The 16,817-nt window shown below is 46.6% G+C and overlaps 1 pseudogene; it reads left to right on the top strand.

Annotated features, from left to right (window-relative positions):
• The first annotated feature begins 8,422 nt into the window (after positions 1-8,422).
• On the top strand, positions 8,423-8,545 carry LOC116884081 (annotated as a pseudogene).
• Positions 8,546-16,817: the final 8,272 nt, after the last annotated feature.

The following is a 16,817-nucleotide window of genomic DNA, read 5'->3' as shown; positions in this document are numbered from 1 at the left end:
TCCTTAGTACAACACTGTTTGGTTGGTACAGAGAATTCTGCTTGATTTTTGCCCCTTGATTGACAAAGCAGATGGCTGATAATAGATGTGTTTACCAATGGAACTACCTGGAATCCATGTTATATATTTTAGCTCAATAGTTTTGCCAAGTTTCCATAAGTTATAAAATTGAAGGAAAATGTTTATTTCATTTTATTTTAGTTGAGGTGTATAGGGTGTGCCTGAATGGGAGGGGTTCTGCATGTAAGTGCAGCGCTCATAGCGACCAGCAGGGGGCATTGGACTCACCTGGGTCTGTAGTTAGACACCGTCTGAAGTTGCCCTGCGTAAGTGCCGGGAACTGACCTCACATCCTCTTTAAAATTAGTCTGTGTTCTTAACCACTGAGCCATCTCTCCAGTCCCAGAAAAGTGTTAGTGATTCCTTCCAAAAACATTTATGCAACGAGAAATTAGATGGATGGGGTTAGAGATGTTGTCGGGGACCCAAGCAGACTTTGTATGACATCTGGAACTGTTATAAGTAAAATTAGAAAGCAGTTTAAATATTTTAAAGAAGAGAGTAAAGAAGTAGAGGGTCTGACTTACTGTTAAAATTACCTGCGGGCTAGAGATGTGGTCCAATAGCACTTGACCAGCATATTTCGTACCCTGGGTTCCACACCTAATCGAAAAGCGAAAAGAAAGAATGCTGTGCTGCATAGAGAAGATGCTGCGGGAAAAAAAAAAAGAGAGAGAGAGAGAGAAAAGGTGAGCGTTAAGAAAAAGGGTGTGAAATGGGGTAGAGGCTGAGGTAATGGTAAAGAGGGTAGAGGTGGGTTGACTTTGTTTGCGAGCCCGCGCTTCATCTAGCGAGCACATTCTGTTCTCATGCAAAAGGCGGTCCTGGAACAGTTATCAAATTAGAGGACACGCACCGATGCACCCCTCTCTCTGTGTATGTCCCGTAGTCCTGGGAAGAATCTACAGCTTAATGCTACTCCATGGCGCCACAGTTAAGTCACCAAATGGAAGATCACTATTGGATACTCGAGACAGACACAGAACATATGGGCCCACCAACAATTAAGCAACGGTGTTCTGACTTAATCTCTCTAGCTGCCGAGTAGGCAACTTTCAACAGATAACGGAGGGAAAGTCTTCCCTGCACAGAAGCATTACGGCTTCCCTCGTCCTTGAATGGGCGTCATCTGCCCAGTGGAGGTACACTGTGCCCGAGGTCACCCAGGGCGTGAGCGAGTCAAGCATGTGGCTGTCTAGGCAATAGTTCTGTATCAAGTGATAACATGGGATGTTGGTGCATGGTGGAGGTAGGGCAGTCCATTTGGTTGGTGTGCCTCTCATTGGTTGCATTTATAGGTGGTTTGGTGAGGCTGACTTGGTAGAGAAATCAACAACTGTTCTAGTAACATTTCTACCCCGTGATCGCTGTGCCTCAAGGGTGAAGAAGCTCCACATGTCTGTTTTCCATGTCCCTGTGGAAATCACATGTACTTGAGTCAATGAATGAAGAAAATGCTGGAACACTGAGTATTACAAGGAAGAACGTAGACTTAGAAGTCATACCTACCAACAAACAAATTGCTTTTAAAAAACTGTTTACTCTGTGTGTGTGTGTGTGAGAGAGAGAGAGAGAGAGAGAGAGAGAGAGAGAGAGAGAGAGAGAGAGAGTTGGTTTTCTATCACCATGTGAATTCCAGGGGTTAAGCTTGGTAGAAAGCACCATTACCACAGCCTGGATTGGGGCTGTGTGGAGGTCCATTAGGGAGAGCAGGTTCTCTGGCCTCGATGGAGACCTAACACCTACTCAAAACATGGAGTTCATCCTAAAGGACCAATTACCTGACCAAGAGACCACCCCTCAGGAAAGAGGGTTCACCTCAGCCCATGCTAAAGAGATAAAAGGAATATTTATTCCTTTAATTAGATCACGCACTTCTTCCCTGGAATTTCTGGACTCAGGAGCAGTCACGGAACTGAAGCCCTGAGCGTGTAGCTCTGCCCACTTTTCTGAATCACACAGAACACTGTAACCTTTCTTCTGAGCACCCCTTTCCTAGCACTCTGGGCTCTCCTCCTCTTCTCCAGCTCCCCTCCCCACCAGGTAACCGCCAGGAATGGTCTGACTTCTGTGCCTTAGATCAAACCTCCTTTTCTAAGAAATTCTTCATCTTTCTCCAGGAAGCTGCTGAAACTTAGAGCTCCCCTCCTCAGAGTTTATCTTTTAAAGTCTAACAAAATGTCTTTAAATTCCTTTTACAAATGGGACTGATACCCTCCAAGGAGGACCCCAAAGTCCCCAATAACATGTAGTAACTGTTGGACTTCCCAAAATTCCCACAACATCACATTTACCTGCTGAGCTGTCTCACAGACACAAGCTTAGAAAAAAAGTTGAACTTTTAAAATATCATTCTTCTAGTTTTATCTGTCAGGAAAGAAAAGTATTACAAGCCTGAGCCTGTTAGGATCAAGTCGAAGAACAACTGACAGGATGTACTTAATGAGTATGTTAAGTTTCTAGAGTGGGATTCTGAATTCCAGAGCAAAGCAAGACTTCCCTGAGTGGAAGGAGTGAGGAGACTGCTGGCAGAAGACAGAGGACTCAAACACCATTTGTTCTGAGTGTCCCTGGGGTAGAGATGAATGGGACACAGCTCGGAAGTGTCTGCTTTGTGTTATTGAATAAACACAGATGTGGAAAGTATTAGGATGTACAAATTGTGAAGTCCGGGCAAGTGTAAGAGGAATCGGAACGGGATGAATGAGTGTGGGCTTTTAGTAAACTGGAAACTCTGAATCTCCGCAGACCGATGAGCGAGAGGATAAGAATGTGGGAGGAGGGCGTGACAGGAAACTGGAAATATCCATTACCTTTTTCTTAGCAGCTGAAATTCTCCGGCCTTGCCAGCACCCTGGCTTGCAGAGCCAGCACAAACAGACGATCGTTCTGTTTTCCTTTTCCTGGTTCAGTTTCTGCAGGACTCTGATTCTCGGTGTAATTCAAAAGATCTTTGCTCTCAATAACACCTTCTGCAGCCAACTTCTGTCTCAAATCTCCAAAATCAAGGTAGCATCTTTCATGCCAAGTGCAAGGACAAAGAGCAGGAGGAGCTACTGATTGATTCCTTATGAGTTACCGAGGGCGCGGGTGCCTGAGGGCGCCGGTCCTCTGTTTCAGGCATTGAAGTCTGTGGAACCCTTAGTAAAAGTCAGTCACAAACAAGTGCTTAACCTCAAGGTGGAGAGAACTTAAAATCTAAATCGAGAGACTAGAGATATGGAAATGAGGTTACCCTGAGACCTAAACAGTAAAATCCATCCTTAATTGGCTAGAGAGGCGTGGCTCCCCTGTGAACTGAAGATGAGGGTTGTTAGGAGAAAATAACCACATCCACATGAAAGTGCTTTAACAGTACTCAGGACAGGTGTGTGCCCAATAAACATGGTCTATTACTGACTTCAAGCCATGGTACCTAATTTGCCTAGTGATAAAAGTCACCTGGGAGCACTTGTTAAATTTAGATTCCCAGGCCCCTCATGAAGAGTGGGCTTTGATTGGCTTAATCGGAGTTTAAGGAGTGCCCCAGCATTCTGAGTTTAGAAACCACCACCGGAGATGCTACTCTGGACTCTGGGGCGCTTCTGAGTCACGTGGGTGCCCCACTCTTAGGTTCGGGAGCAGTAGCGGCGATTCTGTGTGGGAGCCTGAACTCGGGTGACCGGAATTGGAGGTCTTAGCCTATTTTTCTTTTTTTTTTTTTTTTTTTTTTTTTTTTTTTTTTTTTTTGAGCTGGGGACCGAACCCAGGGCCTTGCGCTTGCTAGGCAAGCGCTCTACCACTGAGCTAAATCCTCAACCCCTTTAGCCTATTTTTCAAAACGAGGCCCCTGGCCAAGATTTGCTGATGTCTTGTAAATATACCCCAACTTTTGTTCTTTGTTCGACTGGCAGAAAGGGAGGAAAGGGAAGCTGTTGAATCTAGTAAAATTCAGATTCCCAGTCTTGTTCTGTGAAGACTTTTTACTCGGTAGATTTCAGGCCCGACCTGTGCACTGTCTCCTGGAAACGCTGTTATCCAGGTTTGCGCAGCATTAGGCTTCATGTCGACGTCTTCATTTTCTAACAGCTGCCCAGAGCAATATCACCTTATCTTCAATTTACAGGGGAAGCAAAACTCTTAAAACAGCCTATCGAGGACAGATTTTTTTATTATTTGAATCTTGGTTGGTATAAGCCACATCGGGAAAGAATGTGTTACTCCAGAAAAAAAAAAAAAAAAAAAAAAAGATTGGTCACTGAAGAAACACAGGAGGGAAAAATGAAGGCAGACCCAAAGCTGGAGAAAGGCCCAGGGTTCCTGCCAACTCTACATCCCAGCTTGAGGACCTGGACCTCAGCCGCCAGAACAGGAACCTGTCCACACCGGGAATCACAGCCCCGCCTTACGTATTATTTATTTATCCATCTCTTTATTTATTTTTTTAGACTTCCTCTCTCCACAGCGGGGGGGGGGGGCGTCCAGGAGGCTTCACACTCTGACCACAGAGGCCTCTGCCTTAGTGGTCAGTAGTCCTCAGTGTTCCTTACCATCTCCGTCACCTTGACTTTTCACATCTCCCTCTGCTCCAAACTCTTTCCCCTGTGCCTCTGGCCTTCCCTGGGTCCCTCACACTCCTGTGATCAATGTATCCCTCTCAGCTTCAGACTACCCTACACTGCCTTCTTTTCTTGACTCACCTGAGAGAATTTCAAGGGACTATTTCTTCCATTCTCCCACCTCCCCACCCCCCAGGAGACGCAAGGTAATGTTAGCGGCTGGCTGTGGCTGAGTTAGCTCAGAAGGTAAAAGTACTTGCTTGAGGATCTGAGTTTGATTCCCTGGGACCCACATGGTACAAGGAGAAAAATAAATTCCAAGTTGTCCTCTGACCTCTATACGTATGCCCACCACAGTAGATATGCATTCACCCAGATATACACACACCCAAAATAAGCAAATAAAAATGTAGACCCCTCCCTCCCCCACCTCCCACTATGGGGCTGGAGAGATGCTCAGTGGTTAAAGGAACTTACTGTTCTTTCAAAGGACCTGGGTTCGGTTTCCCGCTCACACGTGGTGGCTCACAGCACAGGTCACTCCAGGTCTCAGTGCCCTCTTCTTACCTCTCTGGGTACCAGACATACACATAGGGTACAGACAAACAGGAAGGCAAACACTCAGAGGGAAAATATAAAGCTATTAACATGAGAACAAGAAGCAGGAGACCATCCTTTGTGACTGTTCTCAAATCTTTCCAAGATCTCAAGCCCACCTAGGTGTGGGGAAATTACATTCCTCCTAGTCTCTACCAGCGAACTTTCCCTAAGGGAAACACTGCAGGCTCGATCCCTAAGTGATGGTAATATCGGGATGGAGTGGGACTTGAGGTGAGGCCTGGTGGAAGGAAGGAGGGTCACTCGGAAAATGCCCTGAGGGGGGATGTTTAACCCTAGCCCCTCTCTTCTTGCTAAGATCAGAGCCTCATTGTTTCTGTGCCAGCCCCTGAGGTGATGTTTGGCCGTAGACCTGGAGCTGCTAGGCCAAGCAACCATGGACAAAAACCTCTGAAACCACAATGGAAAATAAATATTTCCTCTTTTATCCCTGACTATTGGATTTGGGATTTCGCTTTGAACTTGTAACTGTGCCCTGGTTCTTCCCTACTGGAATAAGAAAACGTGTTATTTATTTTGAATTTTACTGAAGCCCACGGTTAAAGAGATTTTGGATATTTTAAAGAGATATTAAACTTTTTTAAAGTGCTGACATTTTAAGAGACTGTGTGACTTTTAAAAGTTGGACCATGTTTCATGTTGTGATGTCAAAGTTAACATAAGCTCTTGGGCACAAACAGGGAAGGAGAGGTTGTGTTTTACTAGTATCGGGCTTGTGTGTTAAGTTGCAAGGGAACAGTTGTACTGGGCCGTCTTCATCAACTTGATACAAACTGGAGTCACGTGGCAAGAGAGAGCCTCCACTGAGGGACTGCCTCCATCTGATTGGCCTGTGGGCGTGTCTGTGACGAGGTATTTCCTTGACGGATGACTGATGCGGAGGGGAGATCCCCTTACCTAAGGGGTTGCTACTCTTAGGCAGGTGGTACAGCCTTTAGGAGGTGGGCCTAATGGAAGGAAATGGGCCAAATGGAAGGAAGTTAGGCCGCTGGAGACTCCTGAAGGGAATACCGAGAGCTGGTACCTTGCTGTGACTCTCTCCTGTGCTTTGTGGGGACCACGAGGAAACAGTTCTCCACTGACACGTGTTACTGCCTTGATGCCCTATACCAGAACAGGCCAAAAGCAACAGGGCCAAGCCGCCATGAAACAAAACTGTTGAAACCGTGACTCAAAATAAACCTTTCCTCCCGAGAAGTTGATTATCTCGGGAATTTGTTAGAGTATTGGAAACAGGGTGGGCACAATAGCCAACCGTTTTTCCTCTCCAAAACATTTTAGGGAAAAAAGGTCAAGTAAGCTCTCTGATTGACGGCTCCACTGTTAAAGACTAGACTTTTATTTTGGTCTAGCATATTTTAATAAAATAGTATACTATTTTAAAATAAAAGTATATTTTGAGTTCTTTCTCATAAATCATACTTTTTTTTTTTTACTAGAAAAATGTGTATCTTGACTGGTATTTTCCAATTTGTTCATGTCTGTTCAATGGTAATTTTTGAAGACATTGCTTCTCAAATACAGTAAATACGTGGTGAATTATTTTTGCGTTTACATGTATGTGTGTTGTGAATGTATGCTTATGTGTGTAGAGGCCCATGGCTGACACTGAATACCTTCCTTGATCACAGTGATGAGTATTTTATATTTGTGACAAGAAGATTTCTAATAATTTTAAACTATGGAAGAATTCCTTTCCCTGAATGGTACTGTTTAGGAAACAGTAGGAACCTCGGTTGCCAAGTTGAATTTAAATGGCAGCCTGTGTGTGTGTGTGTGTGTGTGTGTGTGTGTGTGTGTGTGTGTGTGTTTTAAGGAGGTGTTCTAACAGCAACACTTACACAAAGGAGCAGGTGATTAACGTTACTTGGATTAAATTATTTGGGAACTACTGGGTCTTTGGGGTGGGGGCAGATGACGGGTTTTGGTTTAGTCCCTTAGGTTCTCACTCCGTAGGCAGCGCAGCTCCCTGGGAGAGGTCACCACACTGCTTAAATGGCTTAAATGGCTCCTCTTCCCGCTCCCGGGTTCCTGTTCCTCTTTTCCTCTCCCACCCTTCTGCTTTTCCATCCTTTTCCTTTACCTCATGCCAAAGGCTCACAGTTAAACCCCCAGCATTAGGTCCTCAAAACACATCTGTAGGTGGTGCCGCGCTATGGTCTCCAGGAAGTCCCGTCTGTTTCGCTTTATCCCCCTTCCGCTTACACTAAAGCCGGCTAGAGCCATCCAAACGGGAAGACAAAGCCGTGTCACACTGTTGAGGCATGGCTGTGTTCATATGTTTGCCAAGTAAGCTGACAGGGAGGTCATTGCTCTATGACCTTAGCCGAGTTGAATTGATTCTCCGTGGTTAGCAGCGAGTTCGGCTTCCGCACGCTAAGCATCGGCGAAAGGACTTTGCTACCGGCCCTTGTTTTCCACACCAAGTCATGCGGAACATTATCTAGGCCTCTCTCATTGATTTTTATTTAAAAAGGAGAGCTCTTTATAAAAAAAATCTCTAAACTATGACAGACTTTTACTCAGCAGTGGGGAGGGTCCCCATATCATAGGCGGGACCCTCGGATCTTGAGAGACTCTGTCCCTCACCACGTTACCTGAGTCAGAAAATACAGAGGAGTCATCCAGTTGTCGCTCGCTCTCCACTGCAGACATGTTCACTGTGCAGATTTTTCTCTAAGAAATGCCCTCGCTGGCAATGTGGCATTTGGATGGGAGAGAAAATTCTAATAGCATTTTTGCAGATCTCGTACTTGTTTGTGATTGTTGTCGCGATGTCTGTCTTCTTCGTAAGGGCTTGGAAAGCCCTGTGGTGAACTGTTTGGTAGCGATTACCACCCTTGAGATGCTCAGCGAGTAAGTCAGCCAAGGCTCCTTCCCTGGGATCCCTGTAGTGCTAGAAAGAAATGGAATCCTGATGGCTGTCCTCAGTTACCCACAAACTGTGGCACACACGGGTGTGCACACAGATCAGCAAATATTAGTGAATAAGTACAACATCAGATGAGCACAGTTAACGTCATTTCCCACCCGAGAGCAAGGGGAAAAATAAAATTGTAATTTTACCGTAAATTTCAGGTCATGGATTTATATGGTAAAAGTGGGCAAGTGTCAAGACAGCAGGGTTTATTCTAAAGTTAAGAAGTGGCTTGTGGAGGAATGTCTTTATGTGTTTAATATGTTTAACACGTGTATATCTAATTTTCTCTGCCCCTACAGTCTTTGCAGATGTGTCCTGTGTACGTCAGCAGGAGGCACAGAGGAGAGAGGCTGTGCCTGTGCTCAGTGTTCTGACCTGTGAGCATCTGAATGACTAGCAGCCCAATACTCCCTGACAAAAGCAAGCCTGAGATGCCACCACTCAGGGGTCAGGGGTCCTAGACAGGGCAAGCCTGAGATGCCACCAATCCAGCACCATGCAGGTGGGATTTCAGGGAGACTATTCCCAAGATCACCTCTGCCTGGTGCCTTAATGCACGAGAGGGCATGCACCCTTGAGACCACTCCTGAGATGACCGAGACATCCAGATACCCTGAGAACCACTAAGAAGAGCAAGTAAGTGGTGGAGAGATGGAAGGGAAACAAAAACAGAAGGATGTGGGCACAACGAAGAGAGGCAGAATTGGAGACTCAATGGTCCTGAGTAACAGCCTGATGTGAGTAGCCGGTGATGCCACCTGGGACCATGGTGGGGTCCTGACCTGTGCTGCCACCAGGGTCATCTCTGGACCCATGGTCCTGGAGCAGCAGGGGTCTGTTACCATCCATGGCCAGGTGGACATCCCTGATCTGGGCTGATGTCTGAGGGCTGTGCAGAACTGGTCCCACCCCTTGGCTGGGCATCTTGGGAGAGCTGACCTTGGAGCAAAGAGAGCAGGAGGAGCAGATCCCACTCCAGCTAGCTGCAGTCCTTGGAAGATCTGACCCCACACATTTCAGGAGATGTAGGTGATCTGGCCCTGAGGATAGGAGCATGGGGAAGCTGGCCCTGCAATTTGTTTCCTGGGTGGTGACATGGATGAAGGAGAGATACCCTCCTCTCCCCCTACCCCTCGCTGTCTGCGGCAGGTGGGAATCCCCCTCTCAGCTCCCTGAGGTCATGAATACAGGAAAGCTGTCTCTGGTCCTCTCCAGCTGCAGATCGGGTGTGGATCCTCCACCTTGCTGGGACAACACTGTAGAGCTGACCGTGGTGGCGGCAGGGGTGGCAGCGATGGTGGTGGTGGGGCCTGGGTGAACTAGCCCGAGGGCATGGGAATGAGAGAGCTAGCTCTGTCACTTGTCTGCTATGGGTCAGCATGGGTATGTGAGAGATACCACCCCCTCACTCCTTGCTACCCACAACATGCAGGAATGCTGGTCCTGAGGTCATCAGAGCAGGAGATGTGGCCCTGTCCCCCACCTGGGCAGAACAGTAGAGCTGCCCCCGGATGTGGGAGGTTTGGGTGAGCCAACCTGAGGGCGTGAGCACAGGAGCCAGCTCTGCCTCTTCTCAGCTCTCCAGTGGCATTGGTGAGGGAGAGATTCCCTTTCCTCCCTTTTGCCCTCACCACCAGCGGTGGGTGGGAGAGCAGAGCTAGACAAAATTTCAACTGCGGTACTCTGGAGAGCAGACCCTGCACCCCATCTGCACACCACAGTAGAGCTGACCCCGGTGGCAGGGATGTGGGTGAGCTGGCCTCAAGGGTGAATGTGGGAGCTGGTGCTGCAACTTGCCTGTTAGGCGGCAGGCAGCATGGTCAAGGGAGTGATGCCTTCCCCAACTCTTGCCCCTTGCTGGCCCAGGTAGGAGAGCTGGCCCTGCCTCTCACCTGGGTAGCACAGTAGAGCTGCCCCTGGACACGGGGTTGCAGATGAGCTGGCTCTGAGCCTGTAGTTCAGGAGAGCTGACCCTGCCTCTTGTCTGCTGTGCAGTGGCTCAGAGGAGGGAGTGATGCCCTCCTCCCTTCCCTCATCCCTTGCTACCTATGGCAGGCATGGGAGATGGCCCCAGGGTTACAAGAGTGGGAGAACTGGCCATGTTCCTCAGTAGCTGCAACACTCAGGAGAGTAGGTCCTGCATCTTGCCTGAGCAGCAGGGTAGAACTGGCGGGGGCAGTAGGGGTTTGCTGGTGAGCCAGTCCCAAGGGCATGAGATGGTCTAGGCAGAAGGCAGACCAGCTCAGATCGCTCTCAGGCCCAGATCCAGGCTTTAAATCAGCGTATCCCAATATATACTCCATTGATGGCTAGAGAACACTAAGGGGCCAGTCCTATGAATCCGAAAGTACAGGATCTCCATGACACAGGCCAACAACAGACTATTCAAGGGGAGTCCCAGTGAGGTTTGCATTGATAGAGTAGCAGAAGCCAGAGGTCTCCTACCAGACCAATGAGTCATCGCAGTGAACATTTGCAAGTGGAGAAAAGGGTATACTGTGGGACACACTGTGACACACTGCAGCTTTCACAATGAGATGGTTCTTTCTCTGTTAGGGAGGAAGTTGCAAGGGTAGAAGGAAGGTATGAGGGGAGGGGAAGATGAGTGGGACTGGGGTGTGTGATATAAAATTTACAAAGAACCAATAAAAATGTTTAAAAAAACATTGAATTTTCATTTCTCTGTGTCATTGTACGTATCAACAGTGTTCACTGTGATGTTTCAACACTCACATAGAGCATGTAGTAATCACACCCACCCTCTCCTTAGCTACCCCCACCCCAGCCTCCTGTGATTTCTGCTCTGTGTTCCAGTCAACTTGTGAGAGAACAGAATGATTGTCTTTCCAGCTATTCACATTTCACTTGATGTCACACTCCGTCCATCTTGCTGCAGACGGTAGGATTTCACTCTTTTTTTAAATGCATATTTTTTATTATTTTTATTTACAGATATTATTTTATTAATAATTTTATTCATTTCCATTTCAAATGATATCCCTTTTCCCTGTTACCTCTCCACAAATTCCCCCATCCCATCTCTCCTTCCCACCCTCCTCTTTGCCTCTATGAAGGTCCTCCTCCACCCACTCACCCACTCCCACCCCACTGCTCTAGCATCCCACTATGCTGGGGCATCAAGCCTCCACAGGACCAAGGGCCTCCCCTCCCATTGATGTCAGATAAGGGCAGTCTCTGCTACATATATGACTAGAGCTATGAATGCCTCCATGTATACTCTTTGGTTGGGGGTTTAGTCTCTGGGAGCTCTGGGTGGCCTGGTTAGTTGATATTGTTCTTCCTATGGGGTCGCAATCCCTGTCAGCTCCTGCAGTCCTTCCCCTAGCTCTTCCTTTAGGGTCCCTGGGCTCGGCCTGATGGTTGGCTGTATCTGCATCTGTATTGTTCAGGTGCTGGTAGAGCCTCTCAGGGAACAGCCATACCAAGCTCCTGTCAGCAAGCACTTCTTGGCATCAGCAAGATGGTGTCTGCGGATGGGATAAATTCCTAGGTGGGGCGGTCTCTCTGGATGGCCTTTTCTTCAATCTGTGTTTCATTTTTTGTCCCTGTCTTCCCTTTGGACAGGAACATTTCTGGGTTAACAATTTTGAGATGGGTGGGTGGCTCCATCCCTGAACTGGGGGCCATGCCTACCTACTGGAGGTGGCCTCTGCAGGTCCTCTCTTCCCTTTGTTTTGCATTTCTGCTAAAGTGAATATCTGTGATACAACCCACAAACCACATGGAGCTTAAGAAGAAGGAAGACCAAAATGTGGATGCTTCAGTCCTACATAGAAGGAGGAACAAAATAATCACAGGAGGTAGAGGAAGGGAGGGACCTGAGAAAGAGAGGGGAGGAGGAGGGAAGAAGGGGGAAAGGCAGGATCAGGTATTGGAAGGGACAGGAGAGAGGTACGGAGGGTCAGGAATCGCATAGAAATATGTAGCAGTGGGGCATGGGGGAGTGAGGGTAGACACTAGAAAGTCCCAGATGCCAGGGAAGTGAGAGGCTCCCAGGACCCAGTGGAGATGACTTTAGTCGAAATACATAACAAAGGGGAGATAAAACCTCAAGAGGATTTCACTCTTTATTATTAAATTTCCATTACGAACACATTTCTTTGTTGTTATTGTTGTAGTATGTATCTACTCTTCCATGGGCATTGGTTCCACATCTCATCCACTTTGGTTAACACCGTAACACATACAGGCCTGCCAGTGGCTCTTTGACCTCTGACTTTCTTTCCTTTGACTCCATACCCAGGAGTGGCATGGTAGGATCTTATCACTTTCCTATCTTGAGTTTTGTGAGGAACCTCCATGTTACTGCCCATGGTGGCTGCGTTGTTTTCTATTTCTCCCTGGAGTTTACAGTTCTCCTTTTCCCCACCCTCCCCAGGGGTATTTATTATTATTATTATTATTATTATTATTATTATTATTATTTATTAATTTAATTGAAGCCATTCTTGAAGTGGGAACTTCTGAGTTCTTTGGAAAATGAGTTGTGTCAGATGGTGTTTCGATGGGGCAAAGTTGTGAAGGAGTGTTTTCCTGAATCAGACACAAGTGAAAGGATGTTTCGCTACAGCAGACACGTGAAGGAACTTTCCACTGAAGCAGACACAGACAGGAGAAAGGGTGTTCTGCTGAAGCAAGCAGGTGGAAGAACACATGATGAAGGATTCTTTGCTAACAATGCGCATGTATTGGTACATTGTGCAATTGAACTCCATTTGTTAGGACTCCATAGAGAGAAAGGCACCAAAGTTTCTGGAGGTGTGCTGCAGTTTCTGGCTGCTTCCTTGGACTCAGGCCGATTGGCAGAATGATGTCAGCTGAGGCAGACTCACATGGAGTTTTGCTAAATCAGATTCATGTGCTGAGGTAAGACTGGTGGAGGACACGGGATGTTTGGAGGGAGTATGAACAGGACTCAATAAACGTAAGAGGGTTTGGTTTGCTTGTTGGTAGAGCTAGCTGTGCAACACTTGTTGGTCTCGAATCTTCACTGATCTTCACTTCTCCAAGAGGCACAGTGGGGACCTGCTCCTGTTCTTGTCAGCTCTGGTCCCTCCTGCTGATTCCTACTGATTCCTGCTGATTCCTGCTGATTCCTGCTGATTCTGCTGAGGCCTGGCTGCTGCTGCTAGGCTGTGCCAGAGCCTCCGTTATTCTCACACTACTGAGCTGGAGTGCTGGTATATTTGTGAAGTGTTTTCGAGAGGATTGAGGTGCTCCTGCTGACCTGTGAACCAAACCTTTCTAAACAGGTCCACTTCCTCTGTATCCTTTCTTTCCCACTACCTCTGTGGGTGGTGGGCTAGAAGGGAGGTTAGAGCATTTAAGAATCAACATTAAAATTAGATTTTGAAAAGTTAAAGTCAAACCTTGTAGTTTTGACTGACATTTCCCTGACGGCTGACAACATTGGGCATTTCCTGTGTGTTTGTGAGTCACTTGTTATCTCTTTACTTGAGGTGTACCTGTTCAGGTCAGAAGCCCAGTTTAAATTGGCTTTCCTTTTTTCTCATGTGTTTTGAATGCCTACCATTTTCTGGGCATTAAACCTTGATTGGAAGAGTGATAAATTAGGTTGGACCCCGTGATTTTGCAAAAATCCTGGACTGGATTGGACTGGACTGGACTGAAATAAACTGAATTGGACTGGACTGCAGAATACCACAGATATCTCTAGAGATGGCTTCATAACTGCTTTCCTATATGCATCTTATTAGCTTTTCCAAAATTGTCTGTGAGTTACTAAAATTGTCTTTGGGAGTATTCCAAAAGTCAAGGCTTGCTCCCAAATCATATTAAGATTAACCCTGATATAAGCCTCATATGCCATTATCAAATTCATTTTCCACAGCATCCAAGAACATAAGCAAGTATCAAGTAAAGAGCTGTGCCACAGACGAGAGGGGCTTGCTCTGTTTCCTCTTGTTTTTATGTTGGTGAAACTATTGATTCTGGGGGCTTTGTAGTCAGGCACACTGGAATGCCTCTGGCTGAAAACAGATACTGGCTTTGCAAATATAGGGTACTGTGCTGGCTAAGGCTTTTGGTTTGCCAAATACAAAAAGTTCTTAGAGTATTTTATGATGCAAAAGAAATACATGGAAAGGGTTGATTTTAAAATGGAAGAGGGCTTATTCCCGGGTAATGGAGCTAGAGCCACTTTTTCTTTTCTTGGATTGAGATATTTGTGACGGTTTGTATATGTTCAGCCCAGGAAGTGGCACTATTAGGAGGTGTGGCCTTGTTGGAGTAGGTGTGTCACTGTGAGCGTGGGCTTAAGACCCTCCCCCTAGCTGCCTGGAAATGAGTATTCTGCTAGCAGCCTTCAGATGAAGATATAGAACTCTCAACTCCTCCTGCACCATGCCTGCCTGGATGCTGTCATGTCCCAGTCTTGATGATAAAGGACTGAACCTCTGAACCTGTAAGCCAGCCCCAATGAAATGTCTTTATAAGACTTGCCTGGGTCATGGTGTCTGTTCACAGCAGTAGAACCCTAACTAAGACAGTACTCTACAGTGCTCAGAATACTAAAGACCACACTGCCCATGCAAGGGAAACCCAGTTTTAGAACACTGCTAAGAATTTATACTTTATAGGCACAGTCTGACCACAAACAGTAGATTCTGAAATACTAGGTAACAGCAGACATTGTTTTGAATTACAGTCTTGTAACATTTGAGGAAATTAGCACTTAAGCATGCCGTTTAATGACAACATTCTAGCTAATCTTTTGTGACTTTTACATTTGCACACACCTCTATTAATTTTCTATTAATATTCAGATATTAATTCACCATGACCTCACTTTTACCTAAGGGCACATAGCTGCTCTGAGGGCTTGGTGGAAACCATCCCTACAGTTACATATACTGGATTATTTGCATTTGGTTCCAGAATAATAGTGCAAAAACCTTAGTGGTTGCCCGTCCCTGGCGTTTGCTCACTTACTTCTGTTCTTAATGTTGCAGTGTTGCAAGAGAGCATTAAGATTGATTGTCTCAATGTGCTTTCTGCCGAGGTGATCAATACCATGACTAAAAACAACCTGAGGAAGAGAGCACAAGAAGAAACTCAAGGCAGGAACCTGAGGCAGAGACCGCCTCCCCCTAGCTTTTCTGCTCACAGCATCACCTGCTCAGCATTGTCCACATGGGCTGGGCCCTCCCACATCAATCCTTAAACCGAAACAATGCCCCACAGACTTCCCTACAGGCCAATCTGATGGAGGTGCTTTCTCAACGGAGGTTCCCCCTTTCCAGATGACCTCAGCTTGTGTTAAGTTGACAAAAACAAAACAAAAAAAGCAAAAACCTAGCCAGCATTTATCAAGCAGAGCTAGACCCCAAGAAGCTCGTACTGTAAGATAGGGATGAAGCACATTTATAATGCCCCCTTTGTGAATCGTGGGGTCCGTATGAAGTCATGTAGAGATGAGTCTAGACGTTCAGAAGCCAATACTCACATCCACCCTTTATGAATGTTAGGGATGACTGTTGTGTTAGGCAACCACTGGAGCTCACGAGTATGCTTATTTTAATGCAAATCTCTGGAAGGGCAAATATTAATACGTCCAGCTCCAGCTCATGAAGTGAAGCCCAGTGGCAACTAAAGAAAGGGCGGGATCTGTGTATGTGGTGAGTTGAGCTTCCTAGGTGAAGGGGAAGACTGCAGACTAGCAAAAAAGCCAGGAAAGCCAGGAAGAGAGGAATGGCCTTACACTGAGGGGAGGGGAGAGTCAGTGAAAGGGCAAGTCTAGCAAGGTCCTGAAATTTGCAATGATGTGACCAGTCACTGTCACTTGTGTATGTGAAAAGGTGATGTAGAAGCTGTAGTGTGGCGTCTGTCCAGTGTCTGCTTGGCACTGTGTGTACTCACCGATGTGTTCTGGAGAGGTCATGACCTCAGAGTGCAAAGTCTGATTTATGCCGTGTGTGTGTGTGTGTGTGTGTGCACGCATAGGTGCGTGCACGTCTGCATACACAAGTGTACCCATTCATAATGAGGGCAGAGGTCAGTGTCAGGTGTCTTCCTTGGTTACTTACTCTCCACCTTAATCTCCAAGACAGGAGCTCTCCCTGGAACTGGAGCTCACTGATTTGACTGGAGCAGCCAATGGGGCCCAGCTTGGTGCTGTCTGTCCTTCAGTGGGATTACACATATGCAGCGCTAAGTCCTGACTCTTATGTGGGTGACAGCAGTGAACTCAGGTCCCCATGCTTGCTTAGCAAGAAGGCACCATCTTCCTTTGATTTGTGACTTTGAAAGGTTGTGTGTAGGAGTGTTCTGCCCGCATGAATGTCTGTGAATCACATGGGTACCTAAGGACTGAATGAGCCAGAAGGTGTCAGATCCCCCAGAACTGTACTTACAGGCAGTTGTGAGTTGCCACGTGGATGCTAGGAATTGAACCTGGGTCCCCTGGAAGAGTAGCCAGTCTCCTTAACCACTGAGCCATGTCTCCACCTATTGAATCTTTTCTGGTGATGTGACTTCATTTCTTTTTTTTTTTTTTAGACTCTGTTTGCTCAGTTTTTTTTTAATTTTTTATTATATATTTCTTTACTTACATTTCAAAGGTTATTCCCCTTCACAGTTTCCTGTCCATAAGCCCCCATTCCTTCCCCTCCCCCATATGGGTATTTCCCCTATATATCCCC

This window comes from Rattus rattus, chromosome 14 (assembly GCF_011064425.1).
Source record: "Rattus rattus isolate New Zealand chromosome 14, Rrattus_CSIRO_v1, whole genome shotgun sequence".
In the NCBI taxonomy this organism is placed as follows: domain Eukaryota; kingdom Metazoa; phylum Chordata; class Mammalia; order Rodentia; family Muridae; genus Rattus; species Rattus rattus.
The sequence above is the reverse complement of the archived record's forward strand: the minus strand, read 5'-3'. Positions and strand labels throughout refer to the sequence as shown.